Source organism: Aquarana catesbeiana, linkage group LG01 (assembly GCF_042186555.1).
Source record: "Aquarana catesbeiana isolate 2022-GZ linkage group LG01, ASM4218655v1, whole genome shotgun sequence".
Lineage (NCBI taxonomy): Eukaryota > Metazoa > Chordata > Amphibia > Anura > Ranidae > Aquarana > Aquarana catesbeiana.
Window position 1 is genome coordinate 523788795 of NC_133324.1, and position 16064 is coordinate 523804858.

The 16064-nt window shown below is 44.9% G+C and overlaps 1 protein-coding gene across 3 annotated transcripts in view; it reads right to left on the reverse strand.

The window, feature by feature from the left end:
* LOC141104723 (potassium voltage-gated channel subfamily V member 2-like) overlaps nucleotides 1–16064 on the reverse strand; it is a 117446-nt gene that overhangs the window by 55089 nt on the left and 46293 nt on the right. The window lies entirely within an intron of this gene.

Consider the following 16064-nt stretch of genomic DNA (forward strand, 5'->3'; position numbering starts at 1 on the left):
TACCATCAAATGCCACGTTGGTATAAAACCTATGCCTAATCAAATATTTAGTGTTCGATATATTCTATATACTCCTGTCAGTTACAATTGCAGTTTTGCAAAGATATTCCTGAGTACTCATGTTTAACTAGCCCAATCTCTGGCATTTTCCCTCCCCCTTCCATTTACCATAGCCATGGAACCACCTGCTAATACAATTAGGTAATCATACATTGTAGCAAGTGGATTTAAGTAGGATCCTCTGGAGGAAAACATACCCATATTTTGGAGTAATGCACTGATTATAAAGATGGCTTGGAATCTTCATTCACTTACTCTTATCAAATAATGGAATAATTTGGACAGCATAAATTGGGGGAAATTCCTTGTGTCCCATAAGACCCCAAAGTCCCAAAGGTCCACAACAAATATCCTTACCTATACAAAACCAAATTACAGTTCATGAAATGTTTTAAATATCAAGAAGTAGAGATGCACAATGGTCTGCCACCATCCCAATGCATCTTCAACCATTTCTACATCCTATGGAAATTTGATCCTATGTGTGGAAATCCCTGTGCTGAATTTAAGGGGGAAGATAAAGCGTTTGTTACCCCAAAACTTCATATTCCTAATATGTGTCTGCTGTACTTGTATGAAAAATTATCCTGTTCTCTTTATTGTTATTATTCTCTGTATTGTTTCTTTTGTGTGAAATCCCTGGTGTTCCTGCTAGTCCTAAACGAAAAAGAAAAAAGAGAGCGCACCAGCCTAGTGCATTATCCTTGACAGATTTATTTAATTAAAAGCAAAAATAAAAACTACTCACAAAGGTCGAAGACAAATTCGCATAACAATGGCGCAGAGGCAATTAATTCAGTGGTAGCAGTTTTCCAGGTTCCAGGAAGGCGGCATACGGATTACTGCTGGCTAACGCGTTTCGAAGGTAACCCTTCCCCATCAGAGCCTGAGCCACTTGTGCGCAAGAGCACGGTTTTGGTTCCTGCTAGTCCCTCTGCTTACCTATTAACCACTTAGGGACCAGAAGGATTTACCCCCTTAATGACCAGAGCACTTTTTACAATTTGGCACTGCGCTGCTTTAACTGGTAATTGCACGGTCATGCAATGCTGTACCCAAACAAAATTTGCATCCTTTTTTTCCCCACAAATAGAGCTTTCTTTTGGTGGTATTTGATCACCTGGGATTTTTATTTTTTGCAATATAAACGAAAAAAGACAGAAAATTTAGAAAAAAAATTTAAAATTTCTACTTTTTGTTATTAAAAAATCCAATAAACAAAATTTTTGTCATACATTTAGGCCAAAATGTATTCAGCCACATGTCTTGGGTAAATTTTTTTTCAATAAGCGTATATTTATTGTTTGCGCAAAAGTTATAGCATCCACAAACTATGGTAAAGTTTCTGGAATTTACGCAGCTTTTAGTTTATGACTGCCCATCTCATTTCTTGAGGTGCTAAAATGGCAGGGCAGTACAATCCCCCCCAAATGACCCCATTTTGGAAAGAAGACACCCCAAGGAAATTGCTGAGAGGCATGTTGAGCTCATTGAATATTTTATTTTTTGTCACAAGTGACTGAAAAATAACAGAAAAAAAACACATGCCATGGGTATATGGGGATACCACATGTGTGAGACTTTTTGGGAGCCTAGCCACGTACAGGACCCTGAAAACCAGTCACCACCTTCAGCATTTCTTAGGGTGTACATTTTTGATTTCACTCCTCACTACCTATCACAGTTTCGGAGGCCATGAAATGCCAAGATAGCACAACCCCCCCCCCCCAAAATTACCCCATTTTGGAAAGTAGACACCCCAAGCTATTTTCTGAGAGGCATGTTGAGTATATTGCAAATTTTGCTTTTTGGTCACAATTTCTTTTACTTTCTTCATTTTCCAAAACAATTGAGAGCTGCAAAATACTCACCATGCCTCTTAGCAAAGACCTTGGGTTGTCTACTTTCCGAAATGGGGTCATTTGGGGGGGGGGGGGGGGGGGGCCATCTTAACATTTCAGGGCCTCCGAAACTGTGATAGATGGTGAGGAAGTGAAATGAGCAGATTACGCCCTTAGAGATCCTGAAGGCGGTGATTGGTTTTTGGGATCCTGTACACGGTTAGGCTCCCAAACACATGTTACATAGTTACATAGTAGGTTGAAAAAAAAGACACAAGTCCATCAAGTCCAACCTATGTGTGTGATTATACGTCAGTATTACATTGTATATCCCTGGATGTTGCGGTCGTTCAGGTGCTTAGCTAATAGTTTTTTGAAACTATCGATGTTCCCCCACCGCCTGTGCAAGGGAATTCAACATCCTTGTCACTCTTACAGTAAAGTACCCTCTACGCAGTATACATGTGGTATCCCTGTACTCAGGAAAAGCAGCAGAATGTATTTTGGGGTGTAATTTCACATATACCCATGCCATGAGTGAGCAATATATCATTTAGTGACAACTTTGTGTAAAAAAAAAAAATTAAATTAAAAAATGTAATTTTCCCCGAAACTTGTGGCAAAATATAAAATATTCCATGGACTCCACATGCCTCTTAGCAAATAGCTTGGGGTGTCTACTTTCCAAAATGGGGTAATTTGAAGGGTTTGTGCTGAAACTGATAGGTAGTGAGGAAGTGAAATGAGCAATTTGCGCCCTTAGAAATCCTGAAGGTGGTGATTGGTTTTTGGGGTCCTGTACGCGGCTAGGCTCCCAAAACATGTGTGGTATCCCCGTACTCAGGAGAAGCAGCAGAAGCAGTATTTTGGGGTGTAATTTCACATATATCCATGCCATGTGTGAGCAATATATCATTTAGTGACAACTTTGTGTAAAAAGTGAGAAAAAAAAAGGGGTCCCTTTGATAAAGTCACGTGGTGTGACGCAACGCGTCAGGGTAGGAGGAGCCAGGTGCCGACGCTTCCCGGGGACGGCCGTACCCGGAAGCCTGATTGTTTCTGCTGCAATTTCGCTGACAGTTTCAGTTTTTAATGTAAGTTACTACTTTTTATCAATAAACTTGTATTGGAATTACTTCACTATGGAAGCATCTCCTTCTTCATTGTTATTCTGGGGTCGGTGGGAGCGCTGGTGACTAGTTAGAGAGTCTGACCCACGCATACCCTTTGGAAGAGGGGGACGGCTGTTGGAGCATCATCCCTGACAGAGGAATATTAACTATCTGCCTGACTTGGCCCATTGGGGGCCGCTGATAGAGGTGAGAGGCTGGGGGAAACACCTGTGTGCTGCACCTACTTTTCAAGTGAATGAATCCAGCACAAAGTCACGCTACTGGCATGTTAATATTAACCATCTGTATGGACATTATGAATCACATTGCATGAAGCATTAATTTTGGACTTGATCACAGTTTACTGTCACAGTTTTTCCTTTTTTTCTTTTTTTCTTTTTTTGTATCTTCATTATTATATATTTTTAGGGGGATAGAGAAGTTGGATTTTGGGAGTCTATTTCAGAGTCAGATCTGTATATATGCACGGCTCTGCACTAATGTCACTTTTTTGCACTTGATCACTTTGTATATATATATATATGTGATATAGAGTTGCACTTTTATATTTATTATTGCATCACAGTTGCTCTGGTATCATCTATCCATCAGCAATATTTATTTTGTGTAGGAAATTTTATTTTTATTTATTAAGCTGGAGAAAATTATGCACAATGTATGACACACTTTGAGGAACTGTTTATTTTCATCAATTGTGTCGGTGTTTAAAAGCGCCTTTGGTCACAGTTTTACACAGTCTGATTGAGGAACACTTGAGTTATTGGATGATATATATATATTTTATTTTATTTTATTTTGGTTTATTTACCAGTATTTAATATTTTTGTTGATTTGGTTGCCCCCTAATGGGAGAAGTAAGTATTGTCCATCAAGAGAGTTTTTGAATATTGAGCAGTAAGGAAGCATTGAGATTTCTTTAGTTTGAGATTTATATCAAGTGGTAAATTTTGATTAGCGCCACATAATTTTTACCTTTAATTAATTGTCTACATTCCAACCTGGGGGGGTATCCTGTCCTTCAGGGAGTGAGAATACATTTATATGCCTGGCTGATTTTGGGAATAAAAACATATGTACAAAATCCAGAAAAATGACATTGGACCATGACGACTTCCAACATATATATTACCGCTTTGCGCCTAAAGGGCGCATATCACCCTTCTTCAGACATTGAACAGTCCTTAAACGTCTTAACGCGTGTTGCTTCCCAACCTGTGTTTCCGAACCAGTATCTATGGAACAGTCCTTAACTGTATTACTGTGTTGCGTTTTTCCAACATGTGCTTCAGAAACAGCTCCTATGGAACAGTCCATAACTGTCTTACCCTGTTGCGCTTCCCCATATGTGCCGCTTTGTTACTGGGTGACACACCAACATCACTCTTCCGTAACAGCTTCCACGTCACCATTCTGTGTCTTCTGTATCTTCTCCTTTCCGATGTCTTCAGGATGGGGTGCAGTACAGGCAAGGTGCCCATTCACTCACCATTCACCAGCACACATTCAGAGCAACATATCAACCAGCTTTCAGATACAGAGTCTCGAGGAGGGCCTTACTCACCCATATTACTAACCTACAATACACATAGGTCACACTATACCATAACATGAATCAACCCATTACCATAATATATACATATATATGTGTCCCATCCAATTACGCATTCTGCTCCTCATCTCCTATAACCCTTTACTATAAATACAGGCCGGGATTAGGCAGGCTTGCTCACAGTGGTCTTTCCTACCGCAACTTGGCATGTCTGCGGTACCTCAGGGCTCTAAATTGGCAGCAAAGCCTCTAACTTGTACGAAGAGACCTTACCGTCAATTCGTCCCCCAGCTTGTATAGATAAGTGGGAGACCTTCCTATATAAATGTCGAGTCCAACAACACATACCAACTTGAACCAATGACAAAACTGCAGCAATAATGAGTAGTAATACAATGGGATGTATTCAAATAATTCAAAATACTGTTGGCCTTACTGGAATGTCCGAATATTACCTCCCACCAAGACCCTCCCACATCATTTTCTAGTTGATGCACTACCTCCTTTATTTCATTCTGATCATGGTAGATGGCTATAGTAGCATTAGCTCTCTCTTGCTGCAGCATCCTCATAAGGCTCTTATCTCTATCCCAATCTGTTATCTATTCCTGTATCTTCCTTCCCATACCAAGGTTCAGTGCACTCAGATTAACAGGGCGGTTATGGTTGACATCCGCAGACAGATTGGCAATATGCAGTACCACATAATTCCATTCCTGTGTCTGGATTTCAGAGACACCGCCAAGGGTACACCATGCTCCTCTAGCTATTGTCAGGTTCACAGAACATTCTAGTTCCATGACTAAAATTACGTTAGTATCCTTTAGGACAAAGAAACAAACTCTACTATGTCCCAAATTATACCCAGGTGCTTCCTTCCCAGCAATGATTTCTCCATCCAGAACACAGAGTGAAATATCTTCCCAACATTTTTCGTTCACCACCATGTATTGACCTGGCATACAAGGGACATCATGGTCATGCTTCCGACCAAGGGAAGTATCAACCTGCCTCCAGCTTCCATCTTTTCTGATCACATGTGGGTAATTTAGCCTCAAATGCAACAAGATAGAATCCCCAGTCAGTAAGCCCATTGATGCCAAATATACAGACCGAGTCTGCACTTCTGTATATGGGATCATACAGCATAACACCTTTCACAATCCAAACTAGTACAGCCCATCCAGGCATTCGACCACCACTTTGGATTAGTGTAAGCGACGTGTTTTAGCAAATTCTTACTGAGCGGTGATGCTAACTCATCAGGCCACTGCCCCCCATACAGGGACTGTACAATCAGCTTGATACCTTCACCTGCTGCTGCGTGTACGCCAGAGCCAATGACATATTTCTGTCCTATACCATCACATTCTATAGCAACCTCTCAACATGGTTGAGAAAATCTGGAACCACTTTACACTGGGTATTTATGTGACTTTGTTGAATGTTATTAAGGATGCCACCAATCTCTCTGACTAACAAAAGCCCCACTCAAGCTATGGCTGAGAGTTTGTTCCTCAGGATACTGATGTCCACTCCATTAACAACACCCATCCCAGCTCCTATTCCCCCCAATATAGTGCTGAATACATCCCTCCTCTTTCGGGTTACTCCACAGAAATAAGCGTCCTGCATGAACCTCATTCTGTGTCCGCACATCTCTGGGAGTAAGTCACTGGTACAATGACCGCATTTGATTCAGTGTATACTCAGTACATATAAGGCAATAGGTTTTTATCAACCACTATGAGATGTTGAAGCGCCATGTGGTGAAGGCATACTGTACCCTGGTAGCCAGCGTTTGTTTTACTTATTTAACGAAGCATGCTTCTGTGTGTGTGGTCACTGGCATTACCCGTGCAGGGTTTCAACCTCTCAGGTGAGACATCAACCAGGCGTATCTCCCCCATGTCCAGTTCTGGTATCCCACATGTCCAGTAACTGAGAGCTTCTCTACAGGACTGCTAAGATTGAGACACCACCCCTACAAGGAAGTTTTCACCCCATTGATGTGTCACCTGGCACCCTCTAGTCTGGCCAACCGACACCTCATTATGTATAAGTGCCAGCCTCCTGGGTACCTGCACCATATTAATTCTGTTATGTCACTACATGTCATACTTTAAAAACTTTTCTTCTTCTTATCCATATCTTATCCATAATATCTGCATGCTTGCTACGTTTATTTATAATTCCTTCCTTGGAAACAAGGAACTTAGTATTCCTGGCTTCTGCAACTCAAAACAAATTATCAATACAACCATGATTTCTTTAGGATGAACCCACTCCAAAATGGATCCCCATGGTATGATCAAATATTAAAAAAAAATTAAAGTTACGCTTACCGGTAACGTCTTTTCCAGTAGTCTTTCAGGACAGCCACATTGAGAGACCTTGGCTCCTCCTCTTCCTGGGAAACACTGCGCCAGCCCCCATAAATTTTCACCTCCCCCTGCCAGCCTGTTTTTTCTAGAGCACCTCTGGATAGCTGGGGAGATACAAGCACACATTAATAACATACTATCACATATTACTATTGTGCCCTTTTTTCTTTTAGGTCTTCCTCAAGACCCCCCAAAACCTCGGGTGGGTACTAGGGCTGTCCTGAAAGACTACTGGAAAAGACGTTACCGGTAAGCGTAACTTTAATTTTCCCTTCCCGTCTTTCAGGACAGCCACATTGAGAGGATAGACGAGCACTTACCAGTTAGGGTGGGACAACAGCTTGCAATACCTTTCGCCCAAAGGATTGCTCACTTGCTGATACCAGATCCACTCTGTAGTGCTTCACAAAAGTAGTGAAACTAGACCATACGGCTGCTTTGCAAATCTGCTCTGGCGTTGCTCCAGCTCTTTCCGCCTGTGAAGCCGCCATAGCTCTGGTAGAGTGTGCTTTAATTCCCATGGGGGCCTCTCTACCCACTAGCCTGTAGGCCTGACTAATAGCTATTCTGAGCCACCTGGCAATGGTGCGTCTAGACGCCTTCTGTCCCTTTCTTGCTCCGCAAAAAGAAATAAAGAGAGAATCTGACTTTCTAAAATTCTTTGTCAGTTCCAAATAACGTAGGATACATCTCCTGACATCTAAAGTGTGAAACCTGAATTCCCTTTCACTTGAGGGATTAGGACAAAAGGTTGGTAATGTTACCTCTTGGCTTCTATGGTATTTTGAAGCCACCTTCGGTAGAAAAGCCGGGTCAGTCTTAAAAACGACTCTATCCGGAAATACAACACAAAAGGGGGGTCTAATTGAAAGAGCCTCTAACTCACTGACCCTCCTGGCTGTGGTTACAGCCACCAAAAAAACAGCTTTATATGTTAGGTCCTTTAGAGTACACTCCTCTAAAGGTTCGAACGGGGGTTCAGTCAAAACCTGCAAGACCAGGGAAAGGTCCCACTTAGGGAAGGAAGGACCCTGCACTGGTCTTTGTCTTGCCAGGGCTCTGAAAAACCTGACCACCCAAGCGCTGGTGGCCAGGGATTTTTCAAGATATGTGCTAAGTGCTGAAACCTGGCTCTTAAGGGTACTGATGGCTAACCCCTTAACAGCCCCGCACTGCAGAAACTCCAGGACTGCTATAGGGCTCTGCACCTTAAAGGAGTTTTCTAGGCACCAAGCCTTAAAACGCCCCCAAACCTTTTGGTAGATTTGGCGCGTCTCCTCCTTTTTACTATCGAGGAGGGTGGCTACCAGTTGATCTGAAAAGCCCTTGCTTCTTAGAATCTCTTCTTCAGAAGCCAAGCAGCTAAGTTCCAGCGGGCTACCTGGGGGCAGAGAACTGGGCCCTGCGACAGGAGATCCCTCCTGGACGGAAGGAGCCAGGGCGGTTCCGCCGCATACTGCCCGAGAATCGAGAACCAAGCTCTCTTGGGCCAGTACGGAGCCACTAAAATTAGTGTGGTGTTTTCTACCTGGAATTTTCTTAGAACTGCTGGCAGAAGCACCGGGGGTGGGAAGGCGTAGCAAACTCTGAAGTGCCAACTTTGTGTCAGAGCGTCTACTCCTAACGCGTTCTCCCATCTGCTGAGAGAAAAGAAGTATGGGGACTTTGTATTGCTTCCTGAGGCAAATAGGTCTACCTCTGGGAGGCCCCATCTCCTGACTATGAGGTCGAACACCTCCTGATTGAGTACCCAGTCCGCCTCTCTCAGCTGTGTTCGGCTGAGAAAATCGGCCACTACATTCTCTTTCCCCTTTAAGAACACTGCTGAAAGGGACAGAGCATTGGCCTCTGCCCAGCCCAGAACCTCTGTGGCTAGGCTTAACAGCCCCCCGCTTCTCGTGCCACCTTGCTTGTTTATATAAGCAATGGCCGAAGAGTTGTCGGACCGTACCTGGATATGTTGTCCCAGTAGGTCTTCCCTGAAAGCTGTGAGTGCCAGTCCTACTGCTTTTAGTTCTTTCCAGTTGGAGGACCTTTTGAGCTCCTCTTCCTTCCATGTCCCCTGCGCCAACTGGGATCCCAGATGTGCCCCCCAGCCTCTGCCACTTGCGTCCGTAGTAATCACTCTGGAGACTGTAATCATCTACAGGCGCCCCTGAGACAGATTTATCTGCTTCCTCCACCACCAGAGGGACCTCTTGACCCGAGGAGGGATAGAAAGCAGCGTGTCTAAAGACTGCTGGCTGTAGGTTCTAAGGTACGGGCTCTAAAACGTCCCTGGCTCTCTAAGCTATATCATGCCACCCACACTAACTACTCAAGAGGTGTATCTATACTCCTGGCTAAATCCCTTCCAGCTGAATTAATTAGTGTTAAAACAGACCCAGAGGAGAGGTATATTGTTCTTATATTACGAATTTCTACTATAATCTTTACATTGGTGAACGTCTATGTTCCCCCTCCATTCTCAGTGGAAGTACTCTCTAAATTATCCCTGCACTTACTGAATAGACCCTTGGGCCCTCTGCTTTATATAGGGGATTTTAATGCAGTCCTGGACCCAACGGTGGATCGCTTGGGTGGGGGAGGCAGATCTTTTCCCTCCTTTGTAGACTGGGCTCAGGTTCATGGACTGACGGAGGTGTGGCGATGGAAACATCCGGAGAAACGCCAATTTTCCTGCCATTCGGATTCATTCCATACTATGTCTAGGCTAGATATGGCTTTTGCGTCGACGGAGACCCTTCCGGTCGTCTCCGCCGTCTCATACCTGCCCAGGGGGGTTTCCGATCATGCCCCCTTGTCTGTGTCCCTTCTCATCCTTCCAGGTTCGGGACCTGTTTTGTGGCGCCTGAATTCATACTGGCTGGAAGACGAGATAGTGCAGGGTGAGTGTAGGACGAGTATTTCTAACTACTGGAAGCAAAACTTAGACAAAGTAGACCCCCCCACGGAGTGGGATGCGTTTAAGTCCACATTAAGAGGTACCTTTATGTCTATTACAGGAATTCTACGTAAAAATAACAAGATGCGCACTGAGGAATTAGAAAATGCTATGTTAAGTGCAGAATCTGCCTATGCCTCTAACCCTGTCTCTGACACTAGAGAGACATGGCTACAGTGCCGTAGGGAATATGAAATTCGTTTGCTGGATCTCACACAAAAACGCATGTTGTATGTCTCACAAAAATCGTTTGAATATGGTAATAAAGCAGGACGTCTCTTGGCATATCTGACCAAACCTGAGCATACCCCCATTTCTATACCACGAATCCTGACTGCTCAAGGTACGATCAGTGACAGCCCACGGGATATCCTAGACTCCTTTCTAAATTTTTACAGTAAATTGTACACTTCCAGGGTTGACTATGACGACTCCCAGTTGTCTGACTATCTGGCTGACATATCCCTTCCCTCCCTGTCAGATGAGGGACGAGACATGTTAGAGGAACCTATCACGGTAGAAGAGATTGCAGCAGCTATCTCCCAAATGCCGGCACATAAAACCCCCGGACCTGATGGTTTCCCGACTGAATGGTATGCTAAGTTCAAGGATCTCCTATCCCCCTTCCTTCTCCGAACCTATAACAAAGCCCTGGAGGCTGGGATCCTTCCTCCATCAATGAGGGAGGCTTTGATAGTTCTTCTGCTGAAGCCCCGCAAGGACCCACTTCACTGTGAATCTTACCGTCCAATTTCACTTATAAACGTGGACATTAAGATTCTGGCCAAGATATTAGCAAATCGTTTAAATACTGTGGTCACATCTTTGGTCAATAGCGATCAGGGTGGATTTATCCCGGGCAGGTCTACCAGAATGAACATACGCAGATTGTTCCATAACTTGCAGTATCCACATGACTGCCCTTCTACACGTGTCATTGTGTCACTGGACACCTGTAAAGCATTTGACAGTGTGGAATGGCCGTACCTCTTTCGGGTGTTGCAGAAGTATGGTTTTGGTCCCCGAGTGATAAAATGGATAAAAATTCTATACACCTCCCCAACGGCTAAGATAAGGGTTAATTCATTTATTACTGACTCCTTCCCAATTACTAGGGGCACTCGACAGGGGTGCCCATTGTCACCTCTTTTATTTGCTCTGGCTATGGAACCGCTTGCAGTTCGCATTCGCTCCTCCCCTATAATTAAAGGCCTCCCAATTGAAAATATAGAAGAGCGCATTTCTCTTTACGCAGACGATACACTGGTGTATCTGGCAGATGCTGATGAGTCTTTGGGGGCGTTACTGGAAGAGGTCAACACCTTCGGGGACTACTCAGGATTCCGAGTTAACTGGGATAAGTCCAGTCTTTTCCCTTTAGATGTGAGTGACCCCCCTCAGGTGCACCCAGACTCTAAGCTTCAAGTGGTGTCTTCTTTTAGATATCTTGGGGTGTTGGTTCAGGCTCTTTTATCTTTGTATGCCACTAATAATCTTGACCCTTTGCTGACCCGCCTCCAGGAGCAAACTAAACAATGGATGGATCTACCGTTAGACCTCATGGGGAGGGCCAATATACTTAAAATGATTTATTTACCTAGACTACTCTATATCCTCTCTAACTCCCCATGTAAAATATCCAAAGCTACTTTCAAACGCATGGATACGATGTGTACTTCTTTCCTGTGGAGGGGCGGATCCCCCAAAGTGGCACTGGAGACCTTGAGGTTACCAGCCCATCTGGCAGGCCTAGCATTCCCTAACTTTTTCCTTTACTACATGGCATCTCAGCTGGTGCACATACATGACTGGATGAATCCAGATCCAGCTAATGCCTGTACAGCCACAGAGGGGGCTATCGCATCCTCCCATGAAACCTTACATAACATAATATATAGAGGTCAGGTCCCAGACCGCCCTGGAACCTCTCTGCTCTCAGTCTCCCTCTCACTGTTTAAACACATTACTACAAAAATATCGAAACATTCTTGGACAAAATCCCCTAATAACCCCTTGTGGTTCAATCCCAATCTGCAAGAACTATACTCTTTTCCAGATGCCAATCGGTATTCAAAAGGAGTTAAATATCTATGCCATTTATATACTACGCAGGGCTTTAAAACCTTCTCTCAGTTGAGTACAGACTTTGATCTACCAAAATCTCATTTATTTTATTATTATCAACTTAGACATGCCATACATACCCAATTCGGTACCCTAGATGATGTCACTGATCTGCCTCCACTGGAAAAACTACTTAGGCAACCAGAACCCTCTAAATTAGTTTCCACCTATTACGCAGCTTTAGTGACTGACTCAAACCCTAGGTTTCACAGAGCACAGGAGAAGTGGGAGACATTAGATATTGATATGGCAAACGACGATTGGACAGAATTTAGTGACACATATAAAACCTCTGTCATTTCCTCCCGAGACCGTATTATACAAATTAAAATTTTTCATCAAACTCACCTCACCCCGGCCAGACTGCATAGGATGGGTCTATTGCCATCAGCTGTCTGTTTCCGAGGCTGCGGCCAAGAGGCAGACTTTTTACATTGCTTCTGGTCATGCCCAATAGTTAGTGACTTCTGGGAAGAAGTGGGTGGTTTTATTTCAACTGTGTTGGGCCTTCCCAATATAATACACCCTAAGAACTGCTTATTGGGAGTATTTGGAGATTTACACATACCATCACATGCCAAGAGACTGCTCCGTATTCTTTATTTTTATGTTAAAAAATCTATTCTACTGTCCTGGAAAGGTGCACAGGCCTCTTTGAAGTCCATCTGGCTAAAACTTATCAATGACTCTATTCCATTATACAAACTAACCTTTGAAATTCGTAAAAGAAATAAAACCTTTTATAAAATCTGGGGGAAGTGGTTGGATAGTCCACTAACTCTTTCCAAAAATTGAATACAATTGATCATTGATAGGCCGTGCCACAGGGACCCCAAGTGCCAGGTCCATTACTATGGTAATGCTGTGTAAAAATGCATATATCTGACTGTTGCGATTACCAATTTCCTAACTCTTTTGAAACGAAATAACATGCCTACAATGACCTGTGTGATCTACCCACTGATTGTATATCGCCTGTGTATACTGAATGGATCAGATATTCATGTGTGTTTTGTTTTTTTTGTCTTTTTTTTTGTGACTGTTTTGTGTCTGTTGGTTCGTGTAGAACCTAAAACCAATAAAAATATCTTTAAAAAAAAAAAAAAAAGACTGCTGGCTGTGGTCCCACACCTTTAGAATCAGTGCCTGCAGGGGACGGAAGTGAAGGCCTGCCCACTGGACTGCCGGGATGGCAGAAGTCAGCAGGCCGAGGGTTGACATAGCCACCCGTATTGTTACCTGCTGACTGCTCTGAAGGCATGCTACTGCTTGATCTAGCTTCAGAATTTTTTCTGGTGGGAGAAAAACTCTTAGCCGAGTAGAATCCAGCAGGTATCCCAGATAGGAAATCTGTTGAGCTGGAATAAGGCTGGACTTTTCCAGATTTAGCAGCCATCCTAGCTCTTTCAGGGTTGTCTTTGTGAGTTCCAAATCCCTGATTAGTTGTTCTGAGGATGGTGCGAAGAGAAGAAGATCGTCTAGGTAGGCAATAATTGATACCCCCCTGATTCGCAAAAAGGCCATGGCCTCCACCATGACTTTCGTAAATACTCGGGGTGACGAGGATAGGCCAAATGGCAGCGCCTGAAACTGTAGGTGAATAGTTTTGACTTCCACCTTTACTGCCAGGCGTAGGAATTTTTGAAAGGCCTCCGCAATGGGGATGTGGAGGTAGGCGTCCTTCAAATCTAGCGACACCATGTAACAGTCCTGGGGAAGTAACGCCCTGACAGTGAATATTGATTCCATCCGGAATCTTTTGTAAACAATCACTTTGTTCAGAGGTTTCAGGTTTAGAATTAACCTGCAACTCCCCGAAGGCTTTCTCACCACGAAAACGTGTGAATAAAAGCCTGTCCCTTCTTCTTCCTTTGGAACTCTGCACAGCACATTCTGATGTTCTAGTTCCCTTAATGCCCCTAGGAGGGCCTCTGCTTTTGCCAAACACTTGGGGAGAAGCGTTATTAAGCTTCGACGTGGAGGGGGCTTTGTAAATTCCAGACAATACCCCCTTCGTATGATCCCCAGAATAAATTGATTGGGGGAGATTACTTCCCATTGTGGAAGGAAGGCTCCCAATCTTCCCCCCACTGTGACCCCTGAGTCACTGGGTCTTATTGGGCTGTTCAGGAGGGCGAAAAATCGCACCTCCTTTGCCCTTACCCCTTTGGCTCCAAGTCTTTTTCCCCTGTGACTTGGGAGGCCTACTCTTTTGTGGACGAAACCCTTTCCTGGGTTGATTTGGGGATTTCCGTTTAACTGGGAATGCTTTCTTTTTATCAGCGGTACGGTCTAATACTGTCTCTAGACCTGGGCCGAAGAGCAGATCACCGGTCAGCGGGATGCCACACAGCTTGACCTTTGATGCATTGTCGCCTGGCCACGTTTTGAGCCAGAGAGCTCTTCTGGCTGAGTTGGCAAGTGCCGCAGTCCTGGCTGACATGCGCACTGACTCTGCCGAAGCATCCGCTATGTATGCTACGCCTCTCAGTATAGTTGGAAAGGACGCTAAAATAGGCTCCTTAGCCGTACCTGCCTCAATATGAGCCTGGATTTGCGTAAGCCAGTGCTCGAGGTTTCGGGCCACCACCGTGACTGCCATCTCTGGTTTCAGATTACCTAGAGTTGATTCCCAGGTCTTTTTTAACAGGGAATCTATTCTCTTGTCCATGGTATCTGTCAGAGCTCCCAGATCCTCGAAGGCCAGATCTGTGTGTCTGGACACCTGCGAGAATGCTGCGTCCAATCTGGGGTTTTTGTTCCAGACTGAGGCAGGATCGTCCGAAAAAGGGAACCTTCTTTTTAGGGCCCCAGAAAAGAAGGGTTTACGTTCGGGATCCTGCCATTCTTTTTTGACCGTTTCTACTAGGACCTCATGAACAGGAAATACCTTTCTTTTCTGTTCTTTCAAGCCCCTATACATTTGGTCATGGAGAGATAGGGTCTTTTTATCCTCCTGGATACCCAGGGTAGTGTGGATAGCCCCTAAGAGGTCCTCTACCTCATCAAGGGACAACTTGTACCTTGAGGGATTCCTGCACTCCCCCTCCCTACTCTCCTCCTCCGAGTCGTCCTGAGACCCGGAGGTAGCACTGTCAGGTTCCTCCCTTGCTTCCTCTCTGGAAGTGCCTGCCACTTCAGCTGAGGTGGCGGTCCCTGGTTGGGAAGATGCAGAGTCCTGTGCTAAACATGGGATTGTATTCTGCGATGCAGGTGAGGGTTTAGGGGGAACCTGTAACCCTTCAAACAGGGTCTTAAATGATTGGAAGGTTGAAGATAATTCCTTAACTGATGCTGCTAACCCTGACTCCTGTTCAGAAGTTCTTTCGTCAACAAGAGCATCTATACAGTTTTTACATAAGACCTTTTTCCAAGCCTCCCCCAGGGTGTCCCTACAGGAGGCACACTTTCTCTTAGAGCTATGTGGGGGCTTTTTCTCAGAAGCTTTCTGAAAAACATAGAAAAAAACCAAATACCAATCAATATCCCCACACAGCCTGACACAGCAATACAATCCTGGGGAGATTCAAGTCCCTCCTTTACTGAGGGACCTGGTCTCCCCCCCCTCTGCCCACCTAGAGGGGTTTCTTCCCCACCCCCCCATACAGGAACCCTAAGGGGGGATGGGAAGCCTAGGTAGAGGGGGAACCCTTCCCCAGGGTACCCTTACCTTAGGCTGGCTGGAGCTGGCATCGCTGAGCGCCGTCTGAGCATCTGCTTCCGACATGCTGGTGGGCGGCCTGTGGAGTCTTTACACTGCCTGTGCAGTGAACAACTCCTCTCCAGCCTGTGCCCGGCCCTCTATCAGCGCCGCACGACCCGGAACCGGAAGCCGCGGGTCAAAGGACACACTTCCGCCCCCCCCCCCGCCGGAAATGACGTCACCCGCCGTCCGGCCCGCTCGGCTCCACTGCGGCCTGTACCCTGTACAGGGGGAACAGAGGTGTATCCTGCTAACAGCCCTGTGGCTGTGAAAGAGGGCCCCCCCAGACTTCCACCAGCGCTCGGTAAAGTGGAGGAGGCGGACGA